We start from the raw sequence: 11,077 nt of genomic DNA, 5'->3' as shown, positions 1-11,077 counted from the left end.
AAAAATAAGTTCCCAAAATTCTGCCAAACTAATTGGTTTTGTGTATGTGTAATTTATTCTGTTTGAATAATAAAAAAGCGTTAGTTTCTTGGATCCCAAATAGGTAAGGTACTTTTTGAAATTTTGCATGTTAGTTCCAAATACAAAACAAATTAATAATAAGAAGTCACCTTAATTTTTGACCTTAATATGCGTCAGCCCCACAAAAAAAGTTATATATTCGAGATCAACATGAAAAACTGAACAATTTGGTATATCAAATTTCAAAATTTGAGAGGGGACCTTCATCGCTATTTAAACCATTTAGAAAATAAATAAATAAAATTTTAAACGCCGCCGCCGTAGTTTGGTCGGCGCACGCCGGCGCGCCGCCGCCGCCGGTGTTGTGCCAAAAGTAAGCCGCCGCCGCCGAAAATATGTCGGCTGGGAGCTCTACTTTAACTGACAAAAAAGACTAGTTGACTGCATCAAGTCATACAAAGGTGGAAAGATAAAAAAGGTTGGAAAGAACCTTTTTTATGTTTTTTATCTATTTCTGGGAAATAGATAAATATAATTCAATCTAACAAATGAACCTTTGTATATGATGTACATATATCATCCTTCTTGTGTGGTGGAATTATGCGTTTTGTGAGGTGGGCTGCAAATAATAAGGGCTGCAAATAATCGCGGGCTGCAGTTAATAGGCTGCAAATTGGTGGGCTGCAGATAATCAAGGGGGCAGAAAATGGGCTGCAAATCCATCGGGCTGCACTTGAGGGGCGGCAGATTTCCGCAAATCTCGTTCACTTTTGACTTTTCTGCGGAGTAAAGGATATTTCCCTCCTTCCTCGTTTATAATAATAATTTTAACATTAACTGCGTGCAGTCAGACTAACAAGTTACATAAAAAAATTCGATTTTTTGTCCGAGTTAGAATTTATGCATGTACGTACTCGCTTTGCCAATAATTCTTGTAAATCTTATCCTATCGACTTATTATTAGTAATGATAATTATAATAATATTCCCACAATTAATATTATTAATATAAATAATAATATTGTAACAATAATAATATTATAACACTACTAATGCAATACAGATTTTCTTGGGTAACGTGCAGATCATAAAAGTGTTGTAGATAATGACATTTTGTTAGCAGATCTTTTATAGCAGCGCACACACCACTAACTCTGCGAAGAACCGACCGCATACAGCGGTTGTCGATTGCCCGTGGATTTTGGTAGGAGGTAATTTGCACCACTGGAATTAAAGTATAAAATCTTAAAATTTTGAAGACTCAGTACAATATTTTAAACAACTCTACTCAACATATCAAACAAGCAATGTAACTCAGTAAAATGTATTAAACCCATTACCTTCTGCGACTCATACTTTCCCATCAAGTTCCTTGAATTTCGAACAAACGCTCAATACCCGACGGCGGAGTGGCCGCATCGGTCATGGATTTGCTTCACGTACGGTAGAGGGGTCATGCAGGCTACTCTTGAGGGTTGCATCATAAGGTCATCGTAGTCCTCCTCGACTGGGGCGGTTTGCACTGTGGAGAATTAGAGGAAATGTTAAATTTCATCAGGAACATTCTGACTTTATCATTGAAAGATTTTTTATTTTAAATGACTATTGTTATCTGCGAATTAGGTATAAATGTCCACTGTTGTAACTAGTTACACAAAAATTTCAAAATTTAGCAAATTACTGAAAAATTATATATTTAGTTAGATGATTAACCTACATTTGTTACATTTCGTACAACTTGCGATGCGCTCCGATGTTACAACGATAATTATATAGCATTAGATCATAAGTTTTACTACGGTCTTTAGGAGCACAAGAAGCTATAAAAACTGATGCTTAACACTAATATCACAATAAAGATTTTCTAGAGTCGGGTTAAGGTCAAAAAGTGTTATAGATATTGAAATTTTGTAAATAAATCTTTAATAGCAGAGCACACACCAGCAAGTCTGTGGTGAAGCGAACGCATGCAGCGGTTGTCAATCGTTTTAGAAGACTTCCGTGGATTCTGGCAGGAGGTAATTTACACAACTCAAATTAAAATATGAAATCTTATAAAATATATAATGCTACTATATGTATCAAGCAAGAAATGTTATTCAGAACAATATATTACACCAATTACCTTTTGCGATTCGTACTTTCTCTTTCGAGAAAGTCTTCAAGGCCCGACGGCGGAGTCACCCCATGCAGCGGTCATCAATTTGTTTCACATACTGTAGAAGGGTCATACAGCCAGCTGAAGAGGGTGACATCAGTAGGTCATTGTAGTCTTCCTCGAGTGGGGCGGTTTGCACTGTCCGAAATAAGAAAAAACCGTTCAAATGAAATGTTAAAAAGTCATCTTAACAACAATAGCCCCCGCTGGAAGTCTAAGACCTGGGTCAATCTAAAATGTTTGCAGGTTTACGTCATGAAATGATTCCGCAGAAAGTTTAATAATTTTGGGAATATATCCATGGAACGAACAAAGCAATTTACATTTGCTCCGTGATAAAGCTTGATAATTACAAAATTGCTACGTCACAAGTTACCGTTGCATATGTTTACGGGATTTTGCATAATACAAAGTTTAAACGAAATTATGATGGAATCCGTAAGTGAGGTTTTGCATTTTTACAGGGAAACGTTTCTCCCGAGGGAGAAACTACAATTTCTTGCTCACAGATTCCATCATAATTTCGTTTAAACTCCACAGTATGAAAATCCTGCAACATGTGTTTAAGTATTTATATAATGCTACATAATAATGATCATGGTTTCGTCGGAGCGATACCGCTGGCGTCTGCATTGTTAGTCAAATCAAATGCGTTTTGTAAAAGTTTGCAAATTTATTTTACAAACCTTACTTACATATTTTACAAGTTGCTCTACGTGAATTGCCTCAATGACAAAACATCTCTAAAGTAAAATATGCGTGGCTCGGTTAGGTTTCCTCGTTGGCATCATGTGGAACCGAATTTTAGAGAACCTTTTAGTCCTTATTTTTCTCACGTGTACTCAGCTCATTTCAACAGGTAAATATTTGTCTTAAGATAAGAGTAGTATAGATTTTTGTAACTACAATTTTTCTGTTGTATTTAAATATGCTAGGAGTTTACTTTCCTCTGGAAATGGCAGTTTGGTTTCATCGTCAATTTCTCAAGGTACTTCCTGTGACATTCATGATCCAGGCCATGAGATCAATTTGTACGAGAGGATGGGGAATTAAGCATCCAGTCGTGATGCTCGGATTTGCATCAGCATGTTTCTGGATATCCATTTCCTTGCTTGTTGCTGTGCTAGCAGGAAGAAGGAAATATATGTAAATTATAAATTCTAAAAGATGAAACATCGATTGCTGAGACAAATTCTTTAGGCGAACCTCTAAACAAAATATGTAGATATGTATTTGTAACTATGAAATGAAATAGACATCGAATAGATATAGAGAATTATTGGCATGCAAAAGATGCATGTTTAACTGATATTGTTTTCGATAATAAATAAAAATTCGCAATTTTTAAAGAGGCAATTCGAATTGTGCAAATTTAATTAATCGCCACACCTATCAGGCTTATTTACTGTTATGTATGCACATTATGTGTAGCGCATAAGCACTCAATTCATTGTCAAAGGTTTTTATTGCACAACACGCCTCACCTCAAACGCTTTATAAAACTACCCGGGAATTATGCATACCAAAATTTACATGCTTAATGCAGTGTTTCAAATTACGAGAAACTTCAATCTTCATAGGTACATATTCAAGTAATTCAAAGTCACTGTCAATCCACGGTCATCCAATTAATGTCCTAATGCATAAATAAAGCCTTATAAAATTTTAAACTCTGAATCCATCCATGCGTAGGCCCGATCCAATTATGGCTAATTGTTTCCACTACAGAAAACTTCCTCCATGTAGTTAGACAAAAATTGACATAACTGTAAAATCGCTAGTTAAAAACTTATATCTACCAACTTAATTTTTTAAATATGGAAAACAATTTTCACATATCTATCTCCCCCACAAAATTATTTATTGTAAAATCTCACGAATTCGAACAGACCAACTTCGTAAAACGTAAACATTTTAAACACTCGAAATGCAGAGACAAAATTATCACAAACCAATCCCTCAACCTGTTCAAAATATTCTTCAGTTTTGGCCATCATTTGGGACTATTTCCCTTCAGATTTTGCTATGTAGAGGGTGACGTAGAAAATAATTTGAGACAAATTGTACAAATGCAGTCGAACAAGTTTCAAAAGGTAAATATTTTTAATTATGCATTCATATTTAACTAGTAAATTCAGAATTTGCCTATACACATTTGAATTTATGTATGTAAATTTGTCCAGATATTTTGTGCAATTGCCCACATCCTGATGATATTTCAATACTTGTCTGAAGCACGGGAAGCCGGAATAAAAGTATTTTCGAAACAAAGTACGACAACACATCCTGGAAAATATTTTGAACTTCTGTCTCACATGGCGTCAATCTCGTACAAATTAGTATTTGTTAAAGTATTGTGGGCCAATGTGGAGAAATTTTGCAAAATTGTGAATTTTCTCCAAGAATCGAACAGTCTTGCTGTATTCCAATATAGAAATAAGGTGAGTTAGTAGCGTATTACATTCGTCCTTCGCGGTACTTTGAAAATTTCATGCAAAATTTTACAAAATTCAAAATCCATATTTTTAAAAATTTCGTATTTTACTTGAATATGTCAGTACTGCTCGAGCGTCACGATGTACATAATTTGCTTCGTGTACATAATCAACGCCATCACATTCATCATTCTTGGATTTGCGAAAAGGGACAATTTCTCAGCTGCCAGAGTTACCCTAAAATACTTGGGAATTGCACGGTTCAATTTTTTTATGGCGTCGAGTTCCGACAGCTTGCCAAGTTTCCAAGACGTCACCAATGTTGACATCTTTTTGGGCGTTGTTACCTTCTTCTCAGTCAGTTTTCGTCAGTTGATGGGGTTTTTTGAGGACGGATTCATACTAGTAATCTGTCTCACATTGTGGATACCGGCGAAAGGTTTTGGAATCCTGGTTAGGAGGACGGTCTCGAATAAAAAATCAAGAGGGTGTAAATCCCTGTACTTAACTCAAGGTAACCCATATCCCTATCAATCTCATGCTACCCAAGGCGGTGAACAATTAGGCTGTGAAATTCCTGAAAAACTGATATTTTGGAGATATTTCGTCTTTATTCAAAATATTTCTTCTCAGGTTTTCATATTTGTTACCATTTCCAGTGACGTACCAACGCATCGCAACCACTCAAAAATCCGAGTTTCCCAAACTCTTAAAAAGTTCAATTTTTCAAAAAAATAATGGCACCTGTCAGCACCTGGTATCCTTCACTCCTTAACTAAATACAATAATTGTTCACCGCCTTGATTCAACCCCAATGGGATCAGGGTAATCAGGGTTAACGATTATGCGGATTATAATCGTTTACTATTTCAATCCGGAACTATGCGATAAGTGCAGATGGTTTTGAGCTTAAGACCCAATTGACGAGGTAAATGTGGTACAACTTCGACCTATGGACCAAAAAACTGTGCATAATTTCGCCCACATATGTATCTCCGAAAGCTAAATTTTTAGAATTTATCAAGTCCAGATTTCACGGACAAATCCTGTTGTAACATCAAATTAATCCCCCAGCAACCGCCAGCTCAAAACCATCGAATTTCTTTATGCACAGTTCCAGATAACAATAAACCGTCGCAAACGCGCATACGGAAGTAGCTTCAGACGTACTTCACCCCAAACGGTCCCACCACAACTCGGGAATACTTAATTTCACTCTATTTCACCTATAGATTAATTTTTTGTAAAAATCTCATTTTGCCCCGACCACACCCCCTGGCGACGAGGGGGTGTGGAACAACTCGGGAACACTTAATTTCACTCTATTTCATCTATAGATTAATTTTTTATAAAAATCTCATTTTGCCCCAACCACACCCCTGGCGCCTAGGGGGTGTGGCACAACTCCGGAACACATAATTTTACTCTATTTCACCTATAGATTAAATTGCACTAAAAATCTCATTTTGCCCCAACCACACCCGCTGGCGCCGAAGGGGTGCGGCAAAATCGGGGAAACACTCAATTTCACTTAATTTCATTTAACTTCACTCAATTTCACTTAATTTTACCCATAGAAGAAATTGCACTAAAAATCTCATTTTGCCCCAACCACACCCCCTGGGGCCGAGGGGGTGTGGCACAATCGGGGAAGCACTTAATTTCACTTAATTTCATTTAATTTCACTCAATTTCACTTAATTTTACCCATAGAAGAAATTGCACTAAAAATCTCATTTTGCCCCAACCACACCCCCTGGGGCCGAGGGGGTGTGGCACAATCGGGGAAGCACTTAATTTCACTTAATTTCATTTAATTTCACTCAATTTCACCTAATTTTACCCATAGATTAAATTGCACTAAAAATCTCATTTTGCCCCAACCACACCCCCTGGCGCCGAGGGGGTGTGGCACAACTCCGGAACACATAATTTTACTCTATTTCACCTATAGATTAAATTGCACTAAAAATCTCATTTTGCCCCGACCACACCCCCTGTCGCCAAAGGGGGTGTGGTCCGGTTGCCCCCAAAAGTTGATAGGATCCTCCCCCTGGGGTCCTATGTATGATGGCGAAAACCGATTTCGATTATCTCGATCCGTTCTCCTGATATCCTGCTGACAGACAGACGGACAGACAGACAGACAGACAGACAGACAGACAGACAGACAGACAGACAGACAGACAGACAGACAGACAGACAGACAGACAGACAGACAGACAGACAGACAGACAGACAGACAGACAGACAGACAGACAGACAAAGTCTTCACATAAAGTAGCTGAAGCTACTTAATAATCATTACCCTTGACTACCCCTTGACATCCTGACATTTATGTATATCATATATAAATATTTATGCAGATTATATTTCTGATGAAGACATTCTTCTAAATTACGAAGGCCTCAAAACACTAACCAAGCTTCTTAACAATGCTGCCAGCCAGGTCATTTTAGGCTGCACTTTAGAAACTCTATTTTACTATTCGACCAGTCTGACAGGATTTTTTGTCACGAACGACTGGGTGGTTAAATTACGGCTTGGAACGTACATCGTCAACGCGGTCATCTTTCTCTTCAGTTCTGGAAGTATCGTGAAACAGGTTGACTCTCTCGTGGAGTGGGCGACAATGATTAGGAAACATGGCGGAAGGAAAACCACACAGGATGAGAATCGACTCCTATTGATTGAAGAGGTCAAATCCCGTGCGGTCAGCATAAGTGGACACATATTCGTGATGGACTACAACGCCGTTTTTAATGTAAATGGGCATATTTGATGCGTACATATTTAATTCTATATAGATACATATATATATTTCTGGAAACTGCATAAATATGAACTTACTCTTTTCATAATAGATAATTGGAACGATGGTCACTTACTTTATAATATTCGCCTCTTCCCAGCATGAAACACATTAGTCGCCACAGTGAGAGTGAACAATTTATGCAATTTTGTGATGGAAATGTAGGGAGAATTTGACAAATTTAACCTCGTAACTACCAAATTGAACTTTTCGAGTACCCGAAGTGCTTGAAACACTCTCACGTCGGGCAAGAATCCGATATGCTGTAGGTTTTATTCACTGATAAGTTATCAGTGATAACTGGGGGACTCGATTTTCGGGAATCTCACTAACTTTTACATAATATTTTTAGCCCGAGTCAGGGCTTATGGAACCGTCATGTCCGTCCGTCTGTCTGTCTGTCCGTCTGTCTGTCCGGCACGATAGAGCCAAAACGGATGAACCGATTGACTTGAAATTTTTACCATATGCATATTGGACAAAGTTAGGAAACGAGTTCGAAGATGGGCGAAATCGGTCCAGTGGTTGACCGGTGGGGGTCATCGGAGTGGGTGGGGTCTTATGCACCAAAATTTCAAAATTGTTGTAGAGAGCTGAAATTTGGTACAGAGGTTGCTAATGGCTCCTAATAGAAAAAAATAACTTCAGGTTGGAAAAATTTTCATCATGAGTGACCCTATGGGGTGACCCATACCGATTTTTCAAAACCATCATATCGAACTGAAATTTGGTGGAGAGGTTGCTTATGGGTCTTAATAAAAGAATATGATATGATATTGGTAAAATTTTTATCTGGAACGCCCCTATGGGGTGACCCATACCGATTGAAATTGTTTTAAAAAGATGAAATCCGGCACAATGATACTTAATGACTGCTAATTAAAGAATATGAAGTTAAAAGTGAACAAAGTGCAACCAGACCAAAGTGACCAGAGTGCAATCAGTATGGGGTGACCCATACTGATTTTTAAAAATCGTTATATCGAGCTGAAATTTGATTTGGAGGCTGAATAGCACATACATACAGCTTAGAACTTCAGGTTGTTAAAGAAGCCATTGGTCATGGTGGTCAAGGCACATGATTTGTAACTAATTCAAAAATTTGGTACCAAATAATAGAAACTATCTAACAAACTTTTAACCATCCACAACACGGAAGTTGGTGATATTATGTCGGTCAGTTCGGAAAAGAATTTAGAAGCGGGCTCTGACTTATTGAGTCAGGGACTATGTCCCTGACTCGGGCTATATGGAGTCTGCACTGTAGGTTTTTTTTAATTTTGGAATTGTCATGAACAACATAATGCATTTTGGCAAAATGTTTCGTTCACTGCTACAAATGTGTTAAAAAATTATTATGATCGTTCGTGAATCGTGATGCTACCAGTCTCATCTCTCGTGTGTTTGGTCGGATGATCTGATAGAAAGTTGTAATTAGATATTATCTATTATGGTCAAACTTAAATATGTACGTAGGTATTTACATTAATGATGCAATGTTGAAGGGTTTGAGAATTCATATGGGATTGTCATAATATGAAAACGCATACGTACACAATAACTACATATGTATGTACATATACATGCTTATAACAGAATTTAAAAAAAAAACATTTACGTATGCATGTATTTGTTGAAAAGTAAGCTAATTTCTCTGTACATTATACATGAAAATTCGAACTTCGGCAACATATGCATGTAATGTGTATACATACATATACCTATGTATGTATATTACTCGTCTTAATTCAAACATTTACCACATATACATGAATGAATACATATGCATATGTACATATGTATATATGAACTATTCTGCAGCTACAACATTGCGCTTATGGAGCAAAATTTCCTCACTACTAACTAGACTATTCAAAAAATCACTGTGAACGTAAACAAAATCGGACAGGGTCGATCAGCATATCAAAAAAGGTCACGATGAGTTGAGATGGTCACTTAATAGATAAAAATAAAAACGTTATGAAAAAATAATCTTTGAACTTGTCGTGTACTGTTTCAAAGTCGAAGTCCTATTTTACCACAATTGCGATTAGCTATATATAACCCTGCAAAATTTCAAATCGTTATCTCACCAATTGCACAGTATATTTATAGCTGTCGGAATATTGGGCGAGGACTTGTGCAAACCAATGTACATATGTACATGTCTATGTACATATGTGCACACATACATACATATGTACATAATGTGTACATAATGTGCATTTAACATTGCGGAAATATATATTGAGGGTATTCATTATTTCCTCGTATCCTTAGTATTCTTCGTATCGTAAAATAACTTACGACGCTTATGCGATTTTGTAACCGTCGGAAGATTTTCTCATCCAAAATCGCGTTACTACGCTTACGATGTTTACGAAAGCTGACCCCTTGTTTTATCTTCGTAAACTATTTTACGATACTACGGATACGAAGAAATAACGAATACCCTCATTATGGTCGACTATGCAATTAACTTACAATTAGCAAACTTATGCACATTATGTACATATGTATGTATGTATGTATGCACATATGTACATAATGTGCATATGTATAGCAAAAGTCATCCTATGGGGATTTTACATTTCAAACGGGTCTCAAGCGACTGAGTTAATTGCATAGTCGACCATAATATATATTTCCGCAATGTTCAAACATATCAAACATATGTAGTGACATAAACGAAACCAATATTGTGGAAACACGTTATGTACTATGAACCCTACATCTTTTAATTTTAAAACTTTTTCGGTTTGAAACTAATTGGGATTCTTCTCTAACCAAATGCATACAATAATGTATAGTGGATGTGCATAGTGTACAAAATCTACATAAACACTGTACACATGAAGTTTGCAAAATAAACACTTTTGCACCTTTCAATGATCATTCCTTATACACACACGCGTATGCAGCAGACGCAATTGTCATGTAGAATAGTTGACAAGGTGTAATTTATGGGGGAATTCTTCTGTGTCATAACAAATGCTATGAATTCAACCTCCAGATTATTTGTTTTTGAGTGAAATTGATAAAATAGACCACATCACTTTATCCCTTTATTTTTAAGGCATAAAAATAGCTTGCTGGACAAAGTGGAGTGTAGAATCAAGTGGTTTAACTGCGTTGCCCGCGTAGCGTAATGGATAACGCGTTGGCCTCCTAATATACGTTACGCAATAGATATAGGAGCGAGCCAAAGATTGCGGGTTCGAGTCCCGCCGTGGGTAGTATTTTTTGAGATTTTTTGCATATTTTTAGCCAATATTATGCCTGTCTTGTACAAATTAGGTCAACTGTGTGTCCCTAGTTGTGTGTCTCTTGTGTTTTAGCATGTTTTTAAATTACTGTTACCAGCTTCTTACAAATTTAAATGAAGATTATATCATGCAACTTGTGCAAGAGAGAGGAAGGTTATTTTTGTATGTACATTGTATACCTACATTGTGTGTACACTGTGCAATGTACATTGTATGTACATTGCATGCATATTACATGTATGCACATTGTACATATGTACCTTGTATATACATCTGTATGCACATCATATGTACATGTATGTACATTGTTGTATCTACATTATATGTACATTTATACATATGTACATGTAGGTATGTACATTGTTGTATGTACATTATACATATG

The 11,077-nt window shown here is 36.7% G+C and overlaps 1 non-coding gene across 1 annotated transcript; it reads left to right on the top strand.

The window, feature by feature from the left end:
• Positions 1-10,560: 10,560 nt before the first annotated feature.
• Trnar-ccu lies at positions 10,561-10,662 on the top strand. The gene is made up of 2 exons: positions 10,561-10,597; positions 10,627-10,662. It is a non-coding gene; the product is annotated as a tRNA-Arg (tRNA).
• Positions 10,663-11,077: the final 415 nt, after the last annotated feature.

The sequence above is a fragment of the Folsomia candida genome, unplaced genomic scaffold (genome assembly GCF_002217175.1).
Source record: "Folsomia candida strain VU population unplaced genomic scaffold, ASM221717v1 Fcan01_Sc005, whole genome shotgun sequence".
NCBI lineage: Eukaryota > Metazoa > Arthropoda > Collembola > Entomobryomorpha > Isotomidae > Folsomia > Folsomia candida.
Note: the sequence above shows the minus strand (reverse complement) of the source record. Positions and strands in the feature narration are given on the sequence as shown.